The following is a 23098-nucleotide window of genomic DNA, read 5'->3' as shown; positions in this document are numbered from 1 at the left end:
GATACGTATAATATAGCCATGGGCCAGTTGCAGATCACCTCTATCACGCGCTATCAGTCCCCAACCAACCCCTGTGAGGTGACAGAAATAATTCTCAGGATGAGATGCTACACCACTCCGTATTCATCTCCGGTATGGCTTGCTGCTTCGTCTCACCAGTGCTGAACGTAATCGAAAAGCGAACAAGACTCGAGACGTTGAGGGGAATGGCTTCTATATTATTAAATATCCTGCCCAATTACCTTGTTATAAAATTATGGACCGGAACAAAAGAAGCCATAAATCGATTTATTTGAAGCAACCGAACCAAAGATTTTGTCGCCAACGGTGATAATACGAAATGGTGCAGTATTTGTCAAGAATATTTTCTTGTTTGACCACAAACGGTCAGAATTAACTTTCATAGAAACACAAGTTGTCATGCAGGCAACCAGACCGAACTTATTTGATTGTTGTAAAGCAATAACAACACACCAACTGCAATCGAAATCCATCGTTGTCGTTTTGGTCCGTTTCTGAATCTCAACAATACAACAAGCAATCGTTCCCATCATGAAGGAGGTCCAGCGAAACGACTTGCACCATCATCATTCTACATCCCTCAGATATCAACTGATGGACGACAATCCCACCATAAAAGCATCTCCTTTCGGAACCCTTTACCGTTGCAAACCATCTCCATCAACAATAACGAAAAATTACGAGCATTAAACCGGAACAGGACGAGAACTTTTGCGTTGGAGTTCCAAATGACATAAAATGTTTGAGTGGTCATCAAAATTAATTTTCAGATAAATGCATAAAAGTAGATATTTTATTCATTTTCCCTTATCTGTGTACTACGAGCCCACTTGATATCGCTTATCATGTGACATTTGGTTGGAAGTGGCATTGTCCTTCCGCCCGTCAAATGATTCAGCCGGCTGAAGCTCACTCTTTCACTAGCGACAGAAAAGTTTAAAAATTTATCTCCAGCGCCGAGACAAGCAAATACTGCGAAATGGCCGGGCAGGCAAAATTGTCTGCATCTGAGATTGGACCTCATCTATACTGCCAACGGATGGTACCGTAAAGATAAATAGAATACAACAACTGACCGGTTGAACCGAATACGGTCCACTTTCTAACGAAATCATTGTATGTGACAGGATCATTTTGAAACTAGTGGGCCAGTTGTACATCTCATGCTAGAAAACTGTATCATTTTAATTTCATCAGACGCTAAGTTACGATACATAACGAAACTTTTCACGGAATGAGTCCTTTACACATTGTTTAATACCCATGCAAACGAACATTCCAGTCAAAAACCAAATCACTTCCAAAACGGCAAGTAAAATTCATTCTGCGCGGACTGGATTGTGAAAAGTGTTGGTCTTGGACTCGAATGCTTTTACCTTTTACCTTTTACCTTTTACCTTTTACCTTTTACCTTTTACCTTTTACCTTTTACCTTTTACCTTTTACCTTTTACCTTTTACCTTTTACCTTTTACCTTTTACCTTTTACCTTTTACCTTTTACCTTTTACCTTTTACCTTTTACCTTTTACCTTTTACCTTTTACCTTTTACCTTTTACCTTTTACCTTTTACCTTTTACCTTTTACCTTTTACCTTTTACCTTTTACCTTTTACCTTTTACCTTTTACCTTTTACCTTTTACCTTTTACCTTTTACCTTTTACCTTTTACCTTTTACCTTTTACCTTTTACCTTTTACCTTTTACCTTTTACCTTTTACCTTTTACCTTTTACCTTTTACCTTTTACCTTTTACCTTTTACCTTTTACCTTTTACCTTTTACCTTTTACCTTTTACCTTTTACCTTTTACCTTTTACCTTTTACCTTTTACCTTTTACCTTTTACCTTTTACCTTTTACCTTTTACCTTTTACCTTTTACCTTTTACCTTTTACCTTTTACCTTTTACCTTTTACCTTTTACCTTTTACCTTTTACCTTTTACCTTTTACCTTTTACCTTTTACCTTTTACCTTTTACCTTTTACCTTTTACCTTTTACCTTTTACCTTTTACCTTTTACCTTTTACCTTTTACCTTTTACCTTTTACCTTTTACCTTTTACCTTTTACCTTTTACCTTTTACCTTTTACCTTTTACCTTTTACCTTTTACCTTTTACCTTTTACCTTTTACCTTTTACCTTTTACCTTTTACCTTTGACCTTTTACCTTTTACCTTTTACCTTTTACCTTTTACCTTTTACCTTTTACCTTTTACCTTTTACCTTTTACCTTTTACCTTTTACCTTTTACCTTTTACCTTTTACCTTTTACCTTTTACCTTTTACCTTTTACCTTTTACCTTTTACCTTTTACCTTTTACCTTTTACCTTTTACCTTTTACCTTTTACCTTTTACCTTTTACCTTTTACCTTTTACCTTTTACCTTTTACCTTTTACCTTTTACCTTTTACCTTTTACCTTTTACCTTTTACCTTTTACCTTTTACCTTTTACCTTTTACCTTTTACCTTTTACCTTTTACCTTTTACCTTTTACCTTTTACCTTTTACCTTTTACCTTTTACCTTTTACCTTTTACCTTTTACCTTTTACCTTTTACCTTTTACCTTTTACCTTTTACCTTTTACCTTTTACCTTTTACCTTTCACCTTTTACCTTTTACCTTTTACCTTTTACCTTTTACCTTTTACCTTTTACCTTTTACCTTTTACCTTTTACCTTTTACCTTTTACCTTTTACCTTTTACCTTTTACCTTTTACCTTTTACCTTTTACTTTTTACCTTTTACCGTTTAACCTTTTACCTTCAAAAAGGTTTTACTGCTCGCGAGAACACTGATATTCACTGACAAATCAATGCTCCTAATAGTTTTCATCTGTGACACAGGACTGACACATACTGACCATTTCTTATTCACTTCGACTGATCAATGTGCTTAACGGATTTTGAAATGACCACGCCGAAACGAAAAGCATATATTAGTGGATCGTTCGAAACTATTCAGCCAGTATTCTGCCATCCGCCACTCGCTTATCGAAATTAAAGTTGCGAATTAAATTTGCGATGACATTTCAGAATCAATTTAAATATTTAATTGAAACTAACTTTCAAGTAATTTCTATTATCACTTTTGCTCCGCTCGGAACGGAGCTCGCTACAGTAGAACGGTTCATTGACTTGCTGGCATCCGATGGCGACATCTGATAATACAGCAAAAAGCAGAACAGTTTCAAAGTTATTTTTTGCGAATTGGAGTAAACAGCATGAGTGAAAGGTTTTAATTTTTAATTCCTGCTGGCGTTTCACTCAGTTACTACTCACTCAAAAGTAAAGCGGTTCATGTGCTAGTGAAAAATAGATTCAACAAAGTGAGAGATAATTAAATTTTGTTTTGTTAAAACTAACTCCTCATGAAAGCTTAGAGTGAGCTCAACAATTATCTATTAGTACAATTTGTCTTAGAACTAGTCTGAACATAATTCAATGCTGCGCTTGGGTTGATGTTTCTCTTTGATAGCAAGAATTGAAACCTTCACGTTGGGTACATTTCAATTTACTGTTATCTAAGCCATCTATCGAAATCCAAAACTATATAATAACATTTAATCCCATGGTTTTCATTCTAATAATAAACAGCCCATTGACAGCTAAGCACCAAACCGAAACAGGAAAGGAAAATTTAAACGGTCTCAGATTAAGATCCACCGTACCGTTATCAATAAGTGAAAACGACGTTGGTCCTCAGCAGCACCTTCCCAGCTCCACTTTCCATCGTGAAGAAGTGAAACACATTTTGCACACATCCATCTCCGGAACAATGAGAACCGTGAGTTTACGTTCCTTGCAACACCAACCTATTTTCTCACGGTTGCAATGCACCATACTTGCTAAATGTGTGCGCATGACATGCAACGTATTAGCATTCCACAAACATATACCCGGTTGGTTGTCGTTGACGGGTGATAGAAACCTGACAAAACAGTGATGGTCGTCGGTGCAAACGCTAGGAACAACCGCCAGCCAGCATAGGCGAAGGAATTCAAATACGGGGCCAACCCCCATTTTCGGAACGATTACGACCGTTTTTCTTCCGACATCACATGCATGCATTCGTGCAGCTGATGGAAAGATGAGAAGTTTTTCCCTTTCTCGATATAGATATAGTTGGGCACATGTGCCATCTCAACCGAGCGATTGTAAAACCAGCACGAATACATAGCTACTTTCCGAGATAGCAAAGTTCTTCGTCTAAGTTTTCGGAGCTACCAAACGGATCGTTCGTCCTCTTAGATGGCATATAAGCCTTTTTTTGTGATTTTGTCAGTGGAAACAGACTATCAATTCTTGGTGGGATCGCAAAACCCAAAGCCTTTTTCAGGCAAACTATTTTAATGTGGAAATAATGATAATCCTAGTTATCACAAAAACTCGACTCTGGACGTCTATTGTAAATTAAATTATGGAGGCGCATGATCGATCAGCCGAAACGAAAACAAGTCGTAGAATTTTTAATCGGCCTATTTAGTGAATTTAGATTCGTTAAAATCATGTGAAAATCTTCAAGAACAAAAATACTACTGATGAGCTACGATTCACAAAATTTGTATTATTCAATTCCGTCTCCCATCCCGAAGGCCCGCACCTTGCTTTTGACACCACCCGGGTAAAAGTGATTTGCAAACCAATAACAAATTTTCTTAGTAAAACAAGCATATCAATTGTAGAAACTAACATTATTTAGTTCGAAATAAGAGTTAAAATATCAAAAATATAACATAGTCTGCATGAGAAAACATCAACAAGATGTTACATTCTATCATTGTAATATCAAAGCAAGAACAAAATATTTTTTTTTTGTTTCAATTATAGAGGCTTTAACATCTTAGGTCATTCGCCTCTTCGGACCAGAAAATTTTTCTGACCCTATGTGCGGGGTTGGGAATCGAACCCAGGCGGGCTGCGTGAAAGGCATCGACTATCCCATCACGCTACACCCGTCCCCAACAAAATATTTATAGAAGACGAATTTTTCGGTTATTTGATATTCTAGCATTCAGAATAGAATAATATCTTAATCATTTATCTAATCTAATTCTTTCGCAGTTTATCCAATAGTATTTTATTTGAAGATAGAACTTCTAGAGCAGTTGAACTTAATGAGATTGAAATAACTCATCAATAATTATATAAGATATAATAAATAATTTTGATGTTGAACAGATGTTGTACAATTTCTTGATTCCTTCGAAGAAATATCAAGAAAATATCAAGTATCGCAATGACAGCACAGAAACATCAAGACAAAATGTGTTGGTGAAATTTGTTATTATTTTGACTTTGTTTGTTATTTACATCTACCCATTAAATTTTGTTCAAGAAATTTTACCTATGTTTTTGTGGCTTTTACTTAAATTTTTTTCATATCTGCTTATGTTCCTTGTGATGCCTGCCACACTCCGTCTTTGTAATTGCCCATCATTTCCGGTGAATTTGTTTGTTGTGTTGGCTCAAAATTAACTGCGTTGGACCGGTAACACCATAATAGCAGGATGGTAAATCAATCCAAAACATTATTGATCTTTTGCGCTTCTTCATGAATGGTAAGAGTCACTTTTTAAGACACTCTTCCGTTCAAATAGCATCGCCGATGACTCCGGTAGTAACTAAGAGAGCGCGTATTCCACCACATCCAACAATCGCCTGCCAGGTCAGAATTTTTTTTGCAAATTTCGATGACTTCTTCTTTTGAGCATCGTTGAACTCAGCAACGCAATATACTTGCCAAGGAAGTTGACAGAAATCGGCCTTGACGTAAGATAGAACACGATTTAATAAGCAACTTCGTTTAAAAATTCCGGGCGCGGTTTAGTAAGCAGCTCGACGAACTGAACAAATGCCCGTCTGTGTGTATGTGTGTGTCTGTATGTGTGTTGTCAACAACGAGGTCGAGATCTCAGAGATGGCTGGACCGATTTTGATTAAACTAGTCGCAAATGAAAGGTCTCCCCGTCACCCAGAACGCTATTGAATGGTTTTGAGATCGGATGTCTACTTTTTTAGTTATACGACAGTATCTGTCACACTTAACCTTGAAAACAGAATATGTTTCCAGACTTAGATTCCGCATGGTAAAAGCTATCCAACAAGCCATAGATTATTAAAATCCGTCCATTTTCAACGGAGATATTGACATTTTTGTGTAAACGACTTTTCCTCCTATTCCAGCAGTATGAGTTTTGAGCGCTGTATGACAATTATTGGGAGCAAAGTGAAACACGATTTTTTATACTGTTACATACATACACATACATCCTTTTTCATGACATTTTACCTCGGACCGATTTTAGCACTGTTCGTTTTAGCAACATAATCGTTCGAATCTGACATATGTAAACCAGATGATGGCAGCATTTTCGAGTTGACAGCAATTCCATAATTATATTGATTTACACTACTGACAGCAATAAATGCTGGAAGAACAAAACACCCATATACCATTCGAATCAGTTCGTCGAGATCAGCAAATGCGTGTGTGACAAATAATTTCACTCAATTTTCTCGGAAATGACTCAACCGTTTGCTACCAATTCAGATTCATATGAAAAGTCGTATACTCCCAAACAAGGTTCCTGAATTATGTTTGAATCCGACTTCTGGTTCCGGAACTACAGGATGAGATGTGAAACGAAATTCAAAGTGTGTACTTCATTTTTCTCGTGGTTGGCTGAACCGATCTAAGATTCAAATGAATTCTAAGAATCATCTAAGATTCAAATGAAAAGTGTTGAGATCCTGTAAAACATTTGCTTTATAGTCAGATCCAACTTCCGGTTTAGGGGATACAGGGTGATCAGTATAAAATGTCTATTTCACATAAATTAATCAGGTTTTTCAGGTTAACAGATTTGGATAGTCGATAACCAAAAAAACTTATTTCAGTTTTGATGGTATTCAGTTTTCGATTCGGAATTAATTCGCACTACGATTTCTCAAAGATGTCTACACTGGTTTTCAGACATTTTGAAACAAATGTAAACTACTCAGGTGAATTTATCTGACTTCGGCTACACTTATTTTAGAATTCCGGTTCCAGTATCGAATCATTTCTCAAAGCTCAATCGTTTTCTAAAAACAAAAACCAAATCGATAACGACGAAATTAATTAACTGTAACACATGGATCAATAAGTCACGAGACTAACAATGGAAACAACATTTTTTGTCATTTAGGGGTTAGCCAAATTTTGTGCTAGGGCACATAACCGTTTTCATTATTTTTACGTTTCGTCTTTGACTCATCAGTGCAGAGCAGTTCAAATTGAACTGCTTAGTGCTAAACTCGGCAGTTCAATTTGAACCGCTAAGCAGACGTAAAGTTTCTGCTACTTACAGAACACTTTTTGTTTTGCAACGAAGTGCAATGTCTTTTCTGACGTGCCGAACGAAAACGTGTTTTCGACTATTTCTGGCCGATACAGGTATGGTCATTTAGGGGTTAGCCAAATTTTGTGCTAGGGCACATAACCGTTTTCATTATTTTTACGTTTCGTCTTTGACTCATCAGTGCAGAGCAGTTCAAATTGAACTGCTTAGTGCTAAACTCGGCAGTTCAATTTGAACCGCTAAGCAGACGTAAAGTTTCTGCTACTTACAGAACACTTTTTGTTTTGCAACGAAGTGCAATGTCTTTTCTGACGTGCCGAACGAAAACGTGTTTTCGACTATTTCTGGCCGATACAGGTATGGTCATTTAGGGGTTAGCCAAATTTTGTGCTAGGGCACATAACCGTTTTCATTATTTTTACGTTTCGTCTTTGACTCATCAGTGCAGAGCAGTTCAAATTGAACTGCTTAGTGCTAAACTCGGCAGTTCAATTTGAACCGCTAAGCAGACGTAAAGTTTCTGCTACTTACAGAACACTTTTTGTTTTGCAATGACCATACCTGCATCGGCCAGAAATAGTCGAAAACACGTTTTCGTTCGGCACGTCAGAAAAGACATTGCACTTCGTTGCAAAACAAAAAGTGTTCTGTAAGTAGCAGAAACTTTACGTCTGCTTAGCGGTTCAAATTGAACTGCCGAGTTTAGCACTAAGCAGTTCAATTTGAACTGCTCTGCACTGATGAGTCAAAGACGAAACGTAAAAATAATGAACATTTTTTGGGCAAAATTTTTTTTTATTCATCAACATAATCACCTTTTAGGGTGATACAATGGTTCCAACGTTTTTCCAATTTTGCAATACCATGTTTATAAAAAATGACATAACTTTCGCTTCAAAATAAGCTTCAGTTTCAGCGATGACCTCCTAATTTGAGCCAAAACTTTTTCCCTGGAGCATTTTTTTAAGATCAGCAAAGAGCCAGTAGTTGGGGGCTAAATCTGGCAAGTATGGGGGGTGGGGAAGCAGATCAAAGCCCAATTCGTTCAATTTCGCCATTTTTTTCATCGACTTGTGGGAGGGTGCATTTTGTTCCATCGAAAGCAATCGCGGCACCCACTTGAAAAAAAAACCTTTTTCATGCTCAATTTTTCATGAAGGATAGTAAATACACTTCCATATGATATCTGTGTCATCTCAGCAATCTCACGAAGCTTCACTTTACGATCTTTCATTATAATTTTTGTCACTTCACTCACATTTTCCGGTGTAACGGCTTCCACAGGTCTACCTGAGCGTTCCGCGTCATTTGTGTCGGTACGACCACGTTTAAACTCGGCGAACCACCGACAAATCGTTGCTTTTGATGGACAAGAGTCCGGATAACATTTTTCAATCCATTGTTTCGCTTGCACGGTGTTTTTACCCATTAAAAAACAAAAAGTTTTATCAAAACACGAAACTCGATTTTTTCCATTTTTTAAACAAACTACAAAACGACTTTACTCCAACCTCGATAACTCAGCTGTTTCTGGTCGGATCGACTTAAAATTTTGACCCGTTTCAAGCAAAGGTTAGTACTCTAGAAAAACGTAATTACTGGTTTACTACGAGCGCCATCTCTGCTTTAGTCTCGGGACTTATTGATCCATGTGTTAATGTCATGAAAACTGAAACACCTAAGAATATTCATGCAAAAAACACATGCGGGTTGATAAAAAAAGTATTATCTCACTGCTAGGTGGATTAAGAACGTTGTTTTCTTCGGACACACATATGCCCGTTGAGGTGTTTTATCACACAAGAAACGTTTGTATTTGCCATGCCAAGTTTTGCAACGATCCAACGGTGGGGCACCTCTCGTAGATGCACAATTGCGGCAATCGTTTCGATGACATAACTAGAATTACTGAATGAATAACTAAGCAACTTAACAGATGTAAACAATACACTATGAATAAGAGTTACTCAAATTATTTGGTTGTTTTGCTCATGCAGCTCAAAAGTTATAAATTTTAGATGTGCCATTTTTATCGTTTACACCCTATCCCCTATTATGTTTGGGTCACGCAGTCGGAGAACGAGATTTTTTAATAGATCAAACATACACTCTCATTGTTGCGTATGGCCGTATGCGATACGTTTGAAAGTATGTCAAATTCCTATTACCGTTTACGTTCGAATCAATCACACTTTCAAACATCGTAAATGCATAAGACCGACGCCAATCCAACTTTAAACCTTCAATTCTAATACAGACTTGAGTTGTAATGAAAAATGTTTGATATCATTTGTTATTTGACTTGTTTATTCGCTGATTTCGCTTCATCATGCTTGTTTACGTCCGTATCGACTATTCGGCGAACACATACTTTCGAACGAATGCGAACAAACCATTCTTGTTTTCACTCGAATGTGTAGGAACGCGATTTCTATGCCTTCGTAGGTAGTTTTAAGGAAGGTTCCAAGCATCAAAGTGACGAATGCTACATAATAAATAAATATCGTACTCAAGATCAATTTTATTCAAGTCAGTAAATAAAATGTTCAAATAAAACTTCGTGCAAAGTAAAAAAAGCATTGAAAATAGCTGTCAGTAGTATATGCAAAAAAATATGTGGCTTTTTTCCTGCAATGTTTTCGAGTATTCGATAGTCTACATATTTATTATATTGGTAAAATCATGCGTTTAATTTAAAATAAAGCATGTTTATCCATAACGTATTTTCCTTAAAGTACCTAATAGATATGGTAAAATTTAATGCGTAAAAACTTGTAACCGTACATATAGTCGAAGACTCGCCAGGAAAAACAAGAATTTTACTATGACTGCTATACTTTCTAAATTTTTTATTCAAAAAACAAATTTATCATTTGATTGCAAATCACCTTTACATTCGAAAAGACATCTGTTGAAAATCGGTTAAACTGTTGTCAATGTATTCGAACGGTTGATTCGCTACACTAAACTGACGAATCCATTCCATGGCATTTCGTCTATTCGTCTGAGAATGGGATTTTTCGTTCGTACGAATGTAGTTCGAGTAGGGGAGAGTGTTCGGTTACCAGCACCATTTTATTTTAAGCTTATAACTTCTGACTTAGTGCACATTATGCCGATATCTGTACATCAATGAAAAGCTAAAGTCCCTAGCTAACAACTGATTAAGAAACTAAGTTGATTCATTTGATTGAAAAAAAAATTATTATCGATTTAGTAAAGCGATAAATTTTGGCCATTTCAAAAAAGCTGTTCGGTTACCGGCACCCCAAGTAATTTCGCTAAAAATGGAAAAATATAAGTAAAGACTGAAGTTATTCGAAGAAAAATCGGAATTTATTCTTTCCGGAGGCGTTTTGGACAAAAGTCTTCATTGTCTGATGGTGACTTCGCCTTGGCCAAGAGGCCGATGATTTGGATGGTGGCGCCTTTGGTGTTGATTTGGCCGGTCCTCTGCGTATTTTCTTAGCCGGAGCATCTGCTGTATGAGCAGCTAGATGTTTGGCCAAAACAAATCATTAACAATTTTTTACGATTTGTCGAAAAAATGGGGTGCCGGTAACCGAAATCGGCAGACATTTTGAAAATGACAAAACAAATCTTTGGTTGCGAAAATTTTGATAGCATCCGGTATTAAATCACGCACTATATCGATTTCACCTCATAAATATTCAATTACTCACCTTTCCGATTGATACTCTTCAATTTATGATACTATAAAAAAAGTCATAAAAAACTTTTGTGTTGATTTTCACGCAATTAAAATTTGTTTTGAACGCAGCAAAAAGTACAATTGTCTGTTTGCTTCTGTATTCGGCACAGAAAGAACGTGCTGCTATTACACACACATGACATTTATCGAAATGACGCTATCTGCTTTCTGTCAAAAGTGACGGTGGGGTGCCGGTATCCGAACACTGAATCACAAGAATTGGAGTGATTTCATCATGCCTTAGCATTTATTCGAAGAAGTTTAGAAGTCGAATTCATTCGAGTGAAAACAAGAATGGTTTATTCGTATGCGCTCGAAAGTAAAACGCTGAACGCACAATGTCACCAAAGTATTTGTTCTTTTTTATCAAGTCATCTTACTAAGTGGATCGAAATGATAACTTGAGTCTTTTTCCTTCTTTGCAAGGAAAAACAACTACAAAACGCAAACTGAAAATTCTAAAACCCGAACTACGAGTCCGTAGACGTTCAAAGATAATAAAAAAATTGCCTGTACCCAAGGCAGTGTTGGTGATTGCCGATAATTTGACAGAAGCTTCTCGATATTTATCTATATTGTATACAACATTTTCAATCCGGTAGAAGATGCTACAAGAACTCTAGTCTCTCAATGCATGAACCGTGAGAGATTTTTTTCTACATTTCTTCGCTCCACTTCATACTCTGAGTATTTCACGGCCTTAAAAATAAATTTACGGCCTGATTATGAACGGTTCTGTGTGTAATTTACCCAGAGAAAATCGCAAGTTCACAATTATCACAGAAAATCGAATCGATGATTCAACTTGATGATTCTTATACTAAGTTGCAATATTTCAAAACCCTTGTGTAGATCATTAACATACATTTTCATAGACACAACTTATACAAAGATTATTTGCACATAGTTAGAATAAGCGGCAATAGTAAAATTATTTTATCTCAATTATCAACTGCCCGTATAGAATCAGATCGCGAAACGAGAATAAGCGACCGTTTGTTGCTTCAGAGAGGAACCCCACAGCAGCGTACTAACCTTTGATTCTCAGACAGGTCATCGAGAGAAATTCGCTCTCGCACTGGTGTCTATTCTATGTTAAATGAACCATGCCGGTTTTTTGTTGCTGCGATGATATTCGTCTTTCTTTGATGACACTGATTGAATCGTGTGAAGAGTTGCTAATGAGCATTCTTTGATACGATAAAAACCATCCTTGACCCAGGGTTGACGATTCAATGCACAAAGTGTCTGTCTTACAAGCCAGTTGTCATATATTCGAGCCCCGACCTAGAAGGATTCTTAGTGTTAGTAGGATTGCAACGGTTCTGTCGTTAGGAATCGGCGGTTAAATTTGTTGAAACAGAAAGTGAAATTCCACAAAAGAATTGTAATACCAACCCGAACCCTACAATTGGCTTCAACTCGGGTTTCATTCTCGAGTCGGATATCAGGTTCAAATCTCCGAAAGTCGACCATTTCTATACGTAAATTCAGAAGCCTGAATTCGACCCGTAGTCGTTTTTTTTCTACATTCCTTTTCTGCTCTCTTAATACATGGCCCCATTTTCTTTCGTTCAAAATTAACTTTATTTATTAACGTAATCTCCATCTAGAGTAACGCAATCATTCCAGCGTCACTCTAACATTTCAATACCGCTTTTGTAAAACAATTGATCATTTACCTCAAAATAGGCCTCTGTTTCAGCGATAACCTCTTCATTCGTGCAAAATTTCTTACCGGTGAGAATTTTTTTCAGGTCTGCGAACAACCAGTAGTCGCAGGGAGCCAAATCTGGCGAATACGGTGGATATGAGAGCAGTTCGAAGAAGTTTTGCCATTGTTTTGATGACTTTGTGACACGGTGCGTTGTCTTGAGGAAACAATTTTTTTTTCTTTGCCATATGCGGTCGTTTCTTTGCAATTTCAGCCTTCAATTGTTTCAATAACGCTAAATAGTATTTACTCTAAATGGTATTTCCTTTCTCAAGATAGTTGAAAATTATTACACCACACACATCCCAAAAAACCAAGCCCACAACCATTCCTGCCACCATTCCACTCGTGACATCGTTTTGATTCAGAAGTGTAGTGATGAATCCAGGTTTCATCCATTGTCACATATCGATGCAAAAATTCTGGTTTATTACGTTTAAACATGGCCAAACACTGCTCAGAATCATCAACACCTTCTCATTTTTGGCCAACAGTGAGCAATCGCGGCACTCACTTTGAACAGAGCTTTCTCATAGTCAAATGCTCATGCAATAAAAAGACAACACGTTCTTTTGATATATTTACGATTTCAGCTAACTCACGCAACTTCACTTTTCGATTATTAAAAACTATTTTGTGGATTTTCTTATTTTGTGGATTTTCTTATTTTATCGGTGTCTCTACGACCAAGGTTTAATGGTTGTTTCTGATGGAGAGGAGTTTCCATAACACTTTTCAAGCCATTGCTGTACTTCAACGATACTTTTCCCATCAAAAAGCAGTATAAAATTAAAACACGAAATTGTTTTTGATCCATTGTTCTGAAAATAATAAAAATAGAGTCACTCTTAGAACAATAACTCTCAAACTAATGAATAGAATATCATGAAATTTTACCAGTTTTTTTTTAAGGTTAGTATTAACTGAAAAAAGGTGACTGCAATAAAACTAGCGTCACCTGTGTGTTGGGTCGGGACTTTGCAGCAAATGTTGCGATATTATTGTAAATCTACACATCCAAATTGAATTGCGAAAGGCATCCTTCACCTCTAACATGATGCTTTATATTCAACCATACTGTAACGCGCAATGGGCCAGTTTCCTACAATAATTGCCTGCTTCAGTTTTTCACAGCTGCCAAGCTCTTCGCATTCACCCGTTCAAGTTTGCTTCATCAACTTCGGAACGAACTTTCCGATACAGCATCCATTTACACTCAGCCTACGAACTCCAAGCGGTGACCGAACAAAAAATCCTTGACTAGCTGCACAACTTTATCCATTCGTTTGCATCTTTTGCATCCGGTTTGCCATGCTGCCATTTCGTCAATAAAAACACTCTGGTGTCTCTACCGAAGAAAGAATAAACCCTACTCGCAAGACAAGTGAAACCTTTTTCCTTCCTACTGTAGGTTCCAGAGAAAGGAAGGAAATGAAGTGAAATAATAACAGTCAAAAGCATGGCCGTTCCATTTACCGAGAGAGAAAGAAAGAGACAAAAAACCAATGCAACGCAAAACCACTTGAATAGAGAAAGGCTTCCTGACGTCCGGTGTAAATATTTTTTCGTTCTATCGCTACGAAATAGAATACGCTGTTCTATTTCGTGCTGCCCTGAACGGAAGCACTTGGCAGACTGGAGAGTTTCGTAGCACTACCGCCGGAAGCTACAGAAAAATATTGGCCATAGCAAACTAAGCAGCATTAGAAGAAATGGGACAATACCGCAAAAATATTTGATGTTTTTAGAGCAGTTTCGGAGGAACTATCTGCTTTAAAATGTTGTGGCTTGAGCTAAATTTCAGCACAAACAGGAAAAACAGAAAGTTAGAAGTTGAAAAGATGAAGCAAAAACATAACGATCTCAATATGTTGATAGTTCCTGACTGTTTCCACACTTCTATATTTTCATTTAGAAGTCCAACATAATAGTTGAAAGTTGCCAGTGCAGTTAGCCATAACAAACATGTTGAATAAATAACTGAATCATATTTCTTATCGCGCTTTCAACTAATCATATTATCTGGTTTCTAATTCAAGGAATTTCAAACTATTTAAGCCCAGAGACTTTTTATTTTGAAGCTAACTCGTCTATCATCTCTCCAAAGGCATATTTTTGCCTTTCTAATACAGAAAGGCTATGCAATCACCATGGTCTCTTGGTCCAATAGCCTGCTATTGAATTTTATTCGGATCGAGCTCCCGGTTCAGGAGAGATGGGGTAAAGTATAAAAAAAAATTGAAAAAAATTCTCGATTTTCTCAAAGACCGCATAACCGATTTTGTTCAACTCAGATTCATGTGAAAAGTCTTATAGTCCCATAGGGTGTTATTGAATTTAATCTGGATCCGAGTTCTGGTTTCGAAGTTACAGGGTAAAATGTACAAAATGAACTAAAAAAGTGCAATCGATTTTCTCAGAGACCGCCCATCCAATTCTCACAAACTTGAAATCAAACGAAAGGTCATAGAATCCTGTATAACCCTAACAAATTTCGTCCAGATACGACTCCCGGTTCCGGAATTACTAGCTGATAAGTATAAACATCTTATTTTCAGGAGAGTGTTTTTATACATGACACAGAAAAATCGAGCCAAATGCCTTCAAATGGCCGTATATTACTTCAATCAGGCAGGTATGGTTAGTTGATGAACAAATATGTTCATTTTGAGTATACCGAATCATCGTTCTTGGCTCCGGAATACCGTAAAAGTGCTCATGTGCTCCAAACTGGAAATCACTCAATTTCTCAGAAACGGCTAAACCGATCTCCGCAAACTTAGATTTAAATGAAAAGTATTATGTTTCCATAAGTTTATGTTTAATTTTATCCAAATCTGGCTCCGGAAATACAGGGCAGTTTGTATGAAATTACAACCTGCCATAGTTATAGAGCAATAATGCAAAAAAAATATGAGAAAGGCAAACACGTAAAAATTCTTTTAAACTTGGCTCAAAATTGATTATGGTAATGCTAGTTGCTGGCCAAACAAGCCTATACGCTTGTGATAAAACTTTTAAAAATTTTATAAAATATGCTAGTTCAAACAGCTAGTTTTTAGTTCTTTTTCAAGAATCAAAGAAAATTTGTGTGAACATAACCAGGTGGATTAACACAATTTTTTTCATGTAATCCCTAGATTCGCTCCTATTATTACAAAATACTTACCAATTGAAAAACATAGTAGTTGGTAGGATGATTGAACTTGAAATCTGTATTTCAATATTTCATTACAACTAGAACTTCGGCTCATTTTGTACGAGGCATATTCGAAAACTGACATACAAAATATTATAATCATTTCTAATTAATTTTTAATGATTTTTTTTTTGTATATTTAGAAAGCTTAATGTATGAAGTCCAACCTAAACGTTCGTGCTTTATTGTAGGTGATGTGAATGTCCCAGTTAATATGATTAACCACAACATTGTGACAATATATAGGGCACTGTTAGATTCTTGCAGTTTTATTTGTACAAACTATTTTCCTACCAGACCAACTAGTAACAACATACTTGACCATGTTTTATGTAAACTTGACGACGTAAATCGAGTACGAGATGATACTATTTTTAATAACCTTAGTGATCATTCACAAGTAATAAACTATTGAGCTTTTTGCTGAAAATGATCCTATGTTACTGACAAAAAAGGTCATTAATCGTCGTCAAATTAATCGCGAATTTTCAAGTTTTATGAACAATATTGATATCAAAGAAAATGCAGAATCTATACTTAAATCAATAATGTATACATACAATCACTTACTTGAGCGTTATAGCAGAACAGTAACAAAAACTATCAAAGTGAAGGGTTCTTACTGTCCTTGGATGTCTTTTGACCTTTGGACTCTGATAAAAATAAAGAGTAACTATCTTCAGCGCGTCAAAAGTAATCCGACAGATTTACATCTCAAGCAAATGCTTCTACATATCTCTAAAAAAGTTGATACTTTGAAAAAAAAGAGTAAACAATTGTTTTACGAAAACTTGCTTACCAATACACCTCACTCAAAATTTTGGAAAAATTTGAAAAACTCATTCGGCTTAACCAAGAAAAACGATAAGATAAACCTCATAGAAAATGGTAGAAGAATTGTTGATTGTAAAGAAATATGTCAGACCTTTAATGACTATTTCTCTAGCATTGGACAAAAACTAGCAAATAATATTCCAACTAATACTAGCATTAATCCTTTAAGCAATGTTCGTTGTGTTCGTGACTTAATATTTTTACGTCCGTCGTCAATCGCCGAAGTTACATTGCTGATACACAGCTTAGATAATAACAAAGGCAGTGGTTCCGATGGTATATCAGCTAGTTTACTAATAGAAAATTGTACAACGTTTTCTAGGATTCTCTCTAAATGTTTTAATGAAATTATTCTGTCCGGTTATTATCCTGATTGTCTAAAAATCTCTAAAGTCATTCCTATATTTAAGTCCGGTAATCGTTGTGATTGTAATAATTATCGTCCCATATCTACATTATCCGTCTTTAACAAAATTTTTGAAAAACTATTAGTCACCAGATTGCTTGACTTCTTAAATAAACATAGCGTCTTCTACCAATTTCAATACGGTTTTAGACAAGGTTCTGGCACACAAACTGCTATTATAGAACTAGTTGACAAGATAATGAGTGAAATAGATCGTAAGAATATTGTCGGTGCCTTATTTCTTGACCTTAAAAAAGCTTTTGACACGTTAAACCACACGATTTTACTCGAAAAGCTCGAATGTTATGGTATCAGAGGCATTGCAAACAGCGTTATTCGTAGTTACTTGACAAATAGGCAACAATTTGTATCCATTGATGGGGAACGTAGCAACCTCGCTCCTACGAAAATTGGTGTACCACAAGGTAGTAATATAGGACCTTTATTATTTCTCTTATACATAAATGATTTAGGCAACTTGAATCTTAACGGTACTCCAAGACTCTTTGCCGATGATACAGCCTTATTATATCCCCATCATAACATCAGTACCATTATAAGCTCGATGAACAGTGACCTAGATGTCCTTGACAAATGTTTCAACGCTAATTTATTGTCATTGAATTTACTCAAAACGAAATATATGGTTTTTCGTTCCATGCGAAAAGTGTTACCAATTCATGACAACCCGAAGCTAACAGATTACGTGATTGAAAATGTAAAATGCTTTAAATACCTGGGCATTCATCTTGACCCTACGTTATCTTGGACTCATCATATAAGTTTTGTTGAAAAGCGTGTCGCATCTTCCTGTGGTATCATGTGGAGAGTGCGATCATATGTTCCTCGGCGTGCACTTTTGAGCTACTACTATGCTTATATTCACTCACAACTTAATTATCTTGTATCGGTCTGGGGCCGTGCAGCTAGCTCTCATCTGAAAAAATTACAAACTCTTCAGAATAGGTGTCTTAAAACTATTTTTAATAGACCTCTGCTGTTCTCTACGTTTTCATTGTACTCCGACCAAGCTCATAATGCTCTACCAATAGCTTACTTATGTGACATGCAAACCTTGTTGTTCGTTCATGACACCTTGCAGGCCACGACACATCGTAACATACAGTTTTCAACTCCAAACCATTTGTACGCGACGCGCCGTAATGGCCACTTGCAACGCATTCGAACAACCACAACTCTGGGCCAAAGGCGTATTCTGTTTGTTGGTCCTACAAAGTTTAATGCACTTCCTCTTGACATACAACAAATCAACATCCGTACCATATTTAGATCTAGATTGAAGCACTACTTTAGACAAAGACTGAATGAAATTTTTATACAATAAGCGTAAAGTTTAAACAATCGTAATCTATCTGTATATCAATGTTAGTTAAACGTCAACAGTATTATATTATTCAATGTTAGATATTAAACGTGGATCCCTTAAAAGGAAACTTATTTCCACTGGGATTCCACACCAATAAATTAGTTAATTGCACATCTTAGAATAAATTGTTTTAATCTCAGTTCTTCTTGTTTTTCTTTGTTAGTATTAAAATTTTGCCAGTGTTAATGAACTGAGATTAGTTGCGTCCATTACCAGGGGGCTCCTTGTTGAGCTTTTTGGTGTGGGGGAGTGTGGTGGGCAATTAAAAAAATAAAAAAAAATAAAAAAAAAAATCACCCAGAAAACTAATCGTCATCCGGAGATCAGAATGCAGTTTTGAGTCCACCAGGAAAATTTTTTTGAGCTCACTACACCTTTATCTAACCTATCGTTCAGTTAATCCATAAACTTGGCATAACTCTCGATAAAGATGCAAACAAAAATCTTATTAGAACGCGAGCTTCACAGCTACCGAAAGCAATGAATAGCACGGACTTTGTTTACTGTCCACACGGACAGGCAAGTGACTATTCAATCAAAAGAACGAGTCTTGGAAACGTCTTTCTTTACTATGGAGCGCCTTTTCAAAATTCACTGTTTACAAGAATGGGCAGAGTTTAATCTTGAACATCGCTTGTTGTATTTAAAGCAACAACATAATGTTTTCAAAATGCCATCGGAAATATGTTAAGCAATTTATGATAAAAAATTTCAGTAGTATGAGATAACCACAAATAACTCAAAATTGTTTGGTATGAACTCGCAATAAAGTGAAATTCAGTGACGAGCAAAATTTCAGCTGTATGAATTAAACGAATGATCGCACAAAGCGTATCGTGAAAAGCCGTCACATTGGAATACGGAATATTTTCAGTGATTGAGTGCAGTGGGCTTACGATACGTTTCGTCAAACCAGATTTGTTGTTGCCACTATAGCACCCAATCAAAAACCTTCGAATTACTCTCAACTTATTGATTTTACAATAAAGTTTTCTGTTTTGCCTTTCTCATATAGAAAGGTTAAGCAATCACTATGAAATCCGACTTTCGAATGGAGGCCCGGAGGGCCGAGTGTCATATACCATTCGACTCAGTTCGTCGAGATCACAAAATGTCTATGTGTGTGTATGTCTGTGTATGTATGTAACATATGTATGTATGTATTTGACAAATAATGTCACTCAATTTTCTCAGAGAAGACTGAACCGATTTTCACAATCTTTGATTCAAATAAAAGGTCTTACGGTTTCACACTATTTTCCGGAGTTTCATTTGAATCCGACTTCTGGTTCCTGAATTACTAGGAAATATGTGAAAATGTATGAAAAAATGCGCAATCGATTGTCTCGGAAATTTCTTAACCGATTTTCTCAAACTAAGGAGCAAATAAAATCTTCTTAAAATCCTCTAAAAAGTTCCCGAAAAGATGATCCAGATCCGGATTCCGGTTCGGTTTCATGAGTATTTCTTCACAAATTTCAAAAACAGAACTCACTTAGACTTCTCAGCAACGCAACGGTTAAATCGATTTTCACAAATCATGATTCAAAATAAATCTCTCATTGTTTTAAAAGATATTGAGCAATTTCATTCAGATCCGACTTCCGGTTGCGAAATTATATAACGATGAGTGTCAAAACATTCAAATCGTCATTCAAAATGATGCAAAACTGGTGCGCGTCGATACGTGCGGTTTTGCTCCGTTCGCAACGTGCTTTGTTCAATTTCGAAAGCACAAAGTGGCCACATTTCAATCTATTTTTTTCAGGTGAAAATTCTTATTAACTTGACATAACTTTTTACAAATTGAAAAAGTTATGTTAGTTCATATCCAAAGAAAGTTTATTTTATTCCAAAATGAAAAAAAAATTGCGAATCTTCTAGTGATATTTTTGAAAATATAAGTAATATAAGAAAGGTATCATTACACCCCTAGGTGGATTGATAAAAGGTTTATACTACTTATTTTCAACCGGTATTCACTGGTATCCAAAAAGGAGTAATTGGAGAAGATCAGGTTTATATCTTAAGAAAAGTGGGTGGAATATATCATTTATTTATTTATTTATTTGAATTCTTTTTAGTTATGTTTTAAATCCCTTCGTTACAATTGGATAATATTTTCCATTTCAAATAAATTTTAGAAGGAATTTTAGATACTATTGCACTTTGACGAGTGGATATCAATTATTTACAGTTTTAGAATTCCTAAAATTCATGATGGTGACTTTCGTTTTATTGATTTTCCTTCCAATTGCTCTATAATTTGTATTTTCGAGACTGGTTTAACAAATAAGTTCTTGAAATTTATTGTTATATTAATTTCTAACATACATTTAGAAATTCTGCCAACAAATGATTTGTTGGATTTTTCAATGTATGAATGATTTTGAACATTGCATTGTCAATGTCATCATAATCGGTCTTGTTCCTTACCAAACCCTGTATTTTTTTTTTGCTTTCGTGTGTTCCGCTTCATATTTGAACTGTTACAATTCTGCAAGTCAAGCATTGAAAGATTACATTCGGAAGTGTGTAAAAAGCATGTCAGTTTTATTCGTATTCACGTATTCTCTTTGAGCATTTTCTTCACCTCGTGCTCTTAGAGAACATCCGGTTTTACTTTTGTTGTTTACTCTTTGAGTTATACAAAGTTTAATGTCAAAATTTACAGTTTTTTGACAATATCTGTCACAATTGACCTTGAAAACAGAATATGTTTTTAGACTTAGATTCCGCACGGTAATTTTCAACGGAAATATCGATATTTTTGGGTAAGTTACTTTTCGCCTTATTCCAGTAGTAGAAGTTTTGAGCGCTGTATGACAAAGCAATGCTTAGGAGCTACGTGAAACACGATTGTTCCTAAATACCTAAAAGATTGTGTGCAGCATTCTTTTTCATAACATTTTGCCTCGGGCCAATTTTGGCACGGTTCGTTTTTGGCAACATAATCGTTCGGATATGACACATGTAAACCAGATGATGGCAGCATTTTCGAGTTGAAAGTAATTCCAAAATTATATTGATTTATACTACTCACAGCAATAAATGCTGGAAGAATATTACACCTATATACCATTCGAATCAGTTCGTCGAGATCAGCAAATGTGTGTGTGAAAAATAATTTCACTCATTCGTATTTCATATGAATATGAAATTGTGAAATTATTTGTCACACCCACATTTGCTGATCGTATACTCCTAAACAAGGTTCCTGAATTATGTTTGTATCCGACTTCTGGTTCCGAAACTACAGGATGATATGTGAAACGATATTAAAATTATGTAACTAATTTTTCTCGTAGATGGCTGAACCGATCTATATTTCAAATGAAATCTAAGAATCATCTAGTTTTTAAATGGAAAGTTTTAAGATTCTATAAAATATCTTGCTTTTCAGTCAGATCCAACTTCCGGTTTCGGGGAAGTTACCCAAAAATTTAATTCGTACTACGACTTCTCAAAGATGTCTACACTGATTTTCAAACATTTTGAAACCAATGTAAACTATACAGCTACTCAGGTGAATTTATTTGACTTCAGTTGCACCGATTTTCGAATTCTGGTTCCAGCATCGAATCGTTTCACAAAGCTCAAAAAAACCCAAATCGACAAAGACAAAATCAATTAATTTTATCCAATTCTGACTTCCGATTCTGGAATTTCCAATTTTTACAATTTTTAAAATTCAAACCGATATAGAAGATGACAATCCCGAAAAGCTTTAAAGTTGGACTCAAAACTATTGCAATTTATTCGTCATATGGCCATACGAATCGGTTTGGGTTATGCTGGTTCCTGACTACCGGCCCTCAAAGTACCTTAAATTACCGTAAACTCTAAAGTGGAACTTACTCCGACATATCATGGAATGTTTATTCGATTGTAACACTTTTAGATTCAAATTCGATCCGATTTTCAGTTTCGATATTACGGAGTAATGAGTGATTATAATCTCAAATGGAGTAATGAGTGATTATAATCTCAAAACGACGATCATAAAAATAATGTCATGAAAACTGAAACACCGAAGAATATTCATGCAAAAAACACATGCGGATTGATAAAAAAAAGGTATCATCTCACTGTTAGGTGGATAAAATACGATTTTTTTTTCAGTAGACAGCCGTACTACTGCAAGGTATCACTCGATCATCATCAACCGAACTACAACGCCTTACGCGATACGAAGTAATGCCGATATCGACTCCCTAACCAAAATAATAAAATACCAAATAGATCCTTCTCACAGTGTAAACTATATTTACATACGTCTTCATACTTCACGCGCGCGTATTGAACCTAGCGTTTAACCCTTAGAAACATAGATCCATTGATCAAACGTTCCCCGAATAATCACGAAAAAAAATAAGCGGAGTGATTAAGTCAGCTACGTCACTTATTCCCTTATATCTCCGGAACCGAAAGTGACAGCCATTTGATCTTCGAACTAGACCAGTGACCCAGTAGTAGCTTCCAA

General features: G+C 35.9%; 1 protein-coding gene across 1 annotated transcript in view; it reads left to right on the top strand.

The window, feature by feature from the left end:
- The window catches only part of LOC131427758 (CD166 antigen-like), a 1130565-nt gene that overhangs the window by 998755 nt on the left and 108712 nt on the right, over positions 1-23098 (top strand). The window lies entirely within an intron of this gene.

Source organism: Malaya genurostris, chromosome 2 (genome assembly GCF_030247185.1).
Source record: "Malaya genurostris strain Urasoe2022 chromosome 2, Malgen_1.1, whole genome shotgun sequence".
Classification (NCBI taxonomy): Eukaryota; Metazoa; Arthropoda; class Insecta; order Diptera; family Culicidae; genus Malaya; species Malaya genurostris.
The sequence above is the reverse complement of the archived record's forward strand: the minus strand, read 5'-3'. Positions and strand labels throughout refer to the sequence as shown.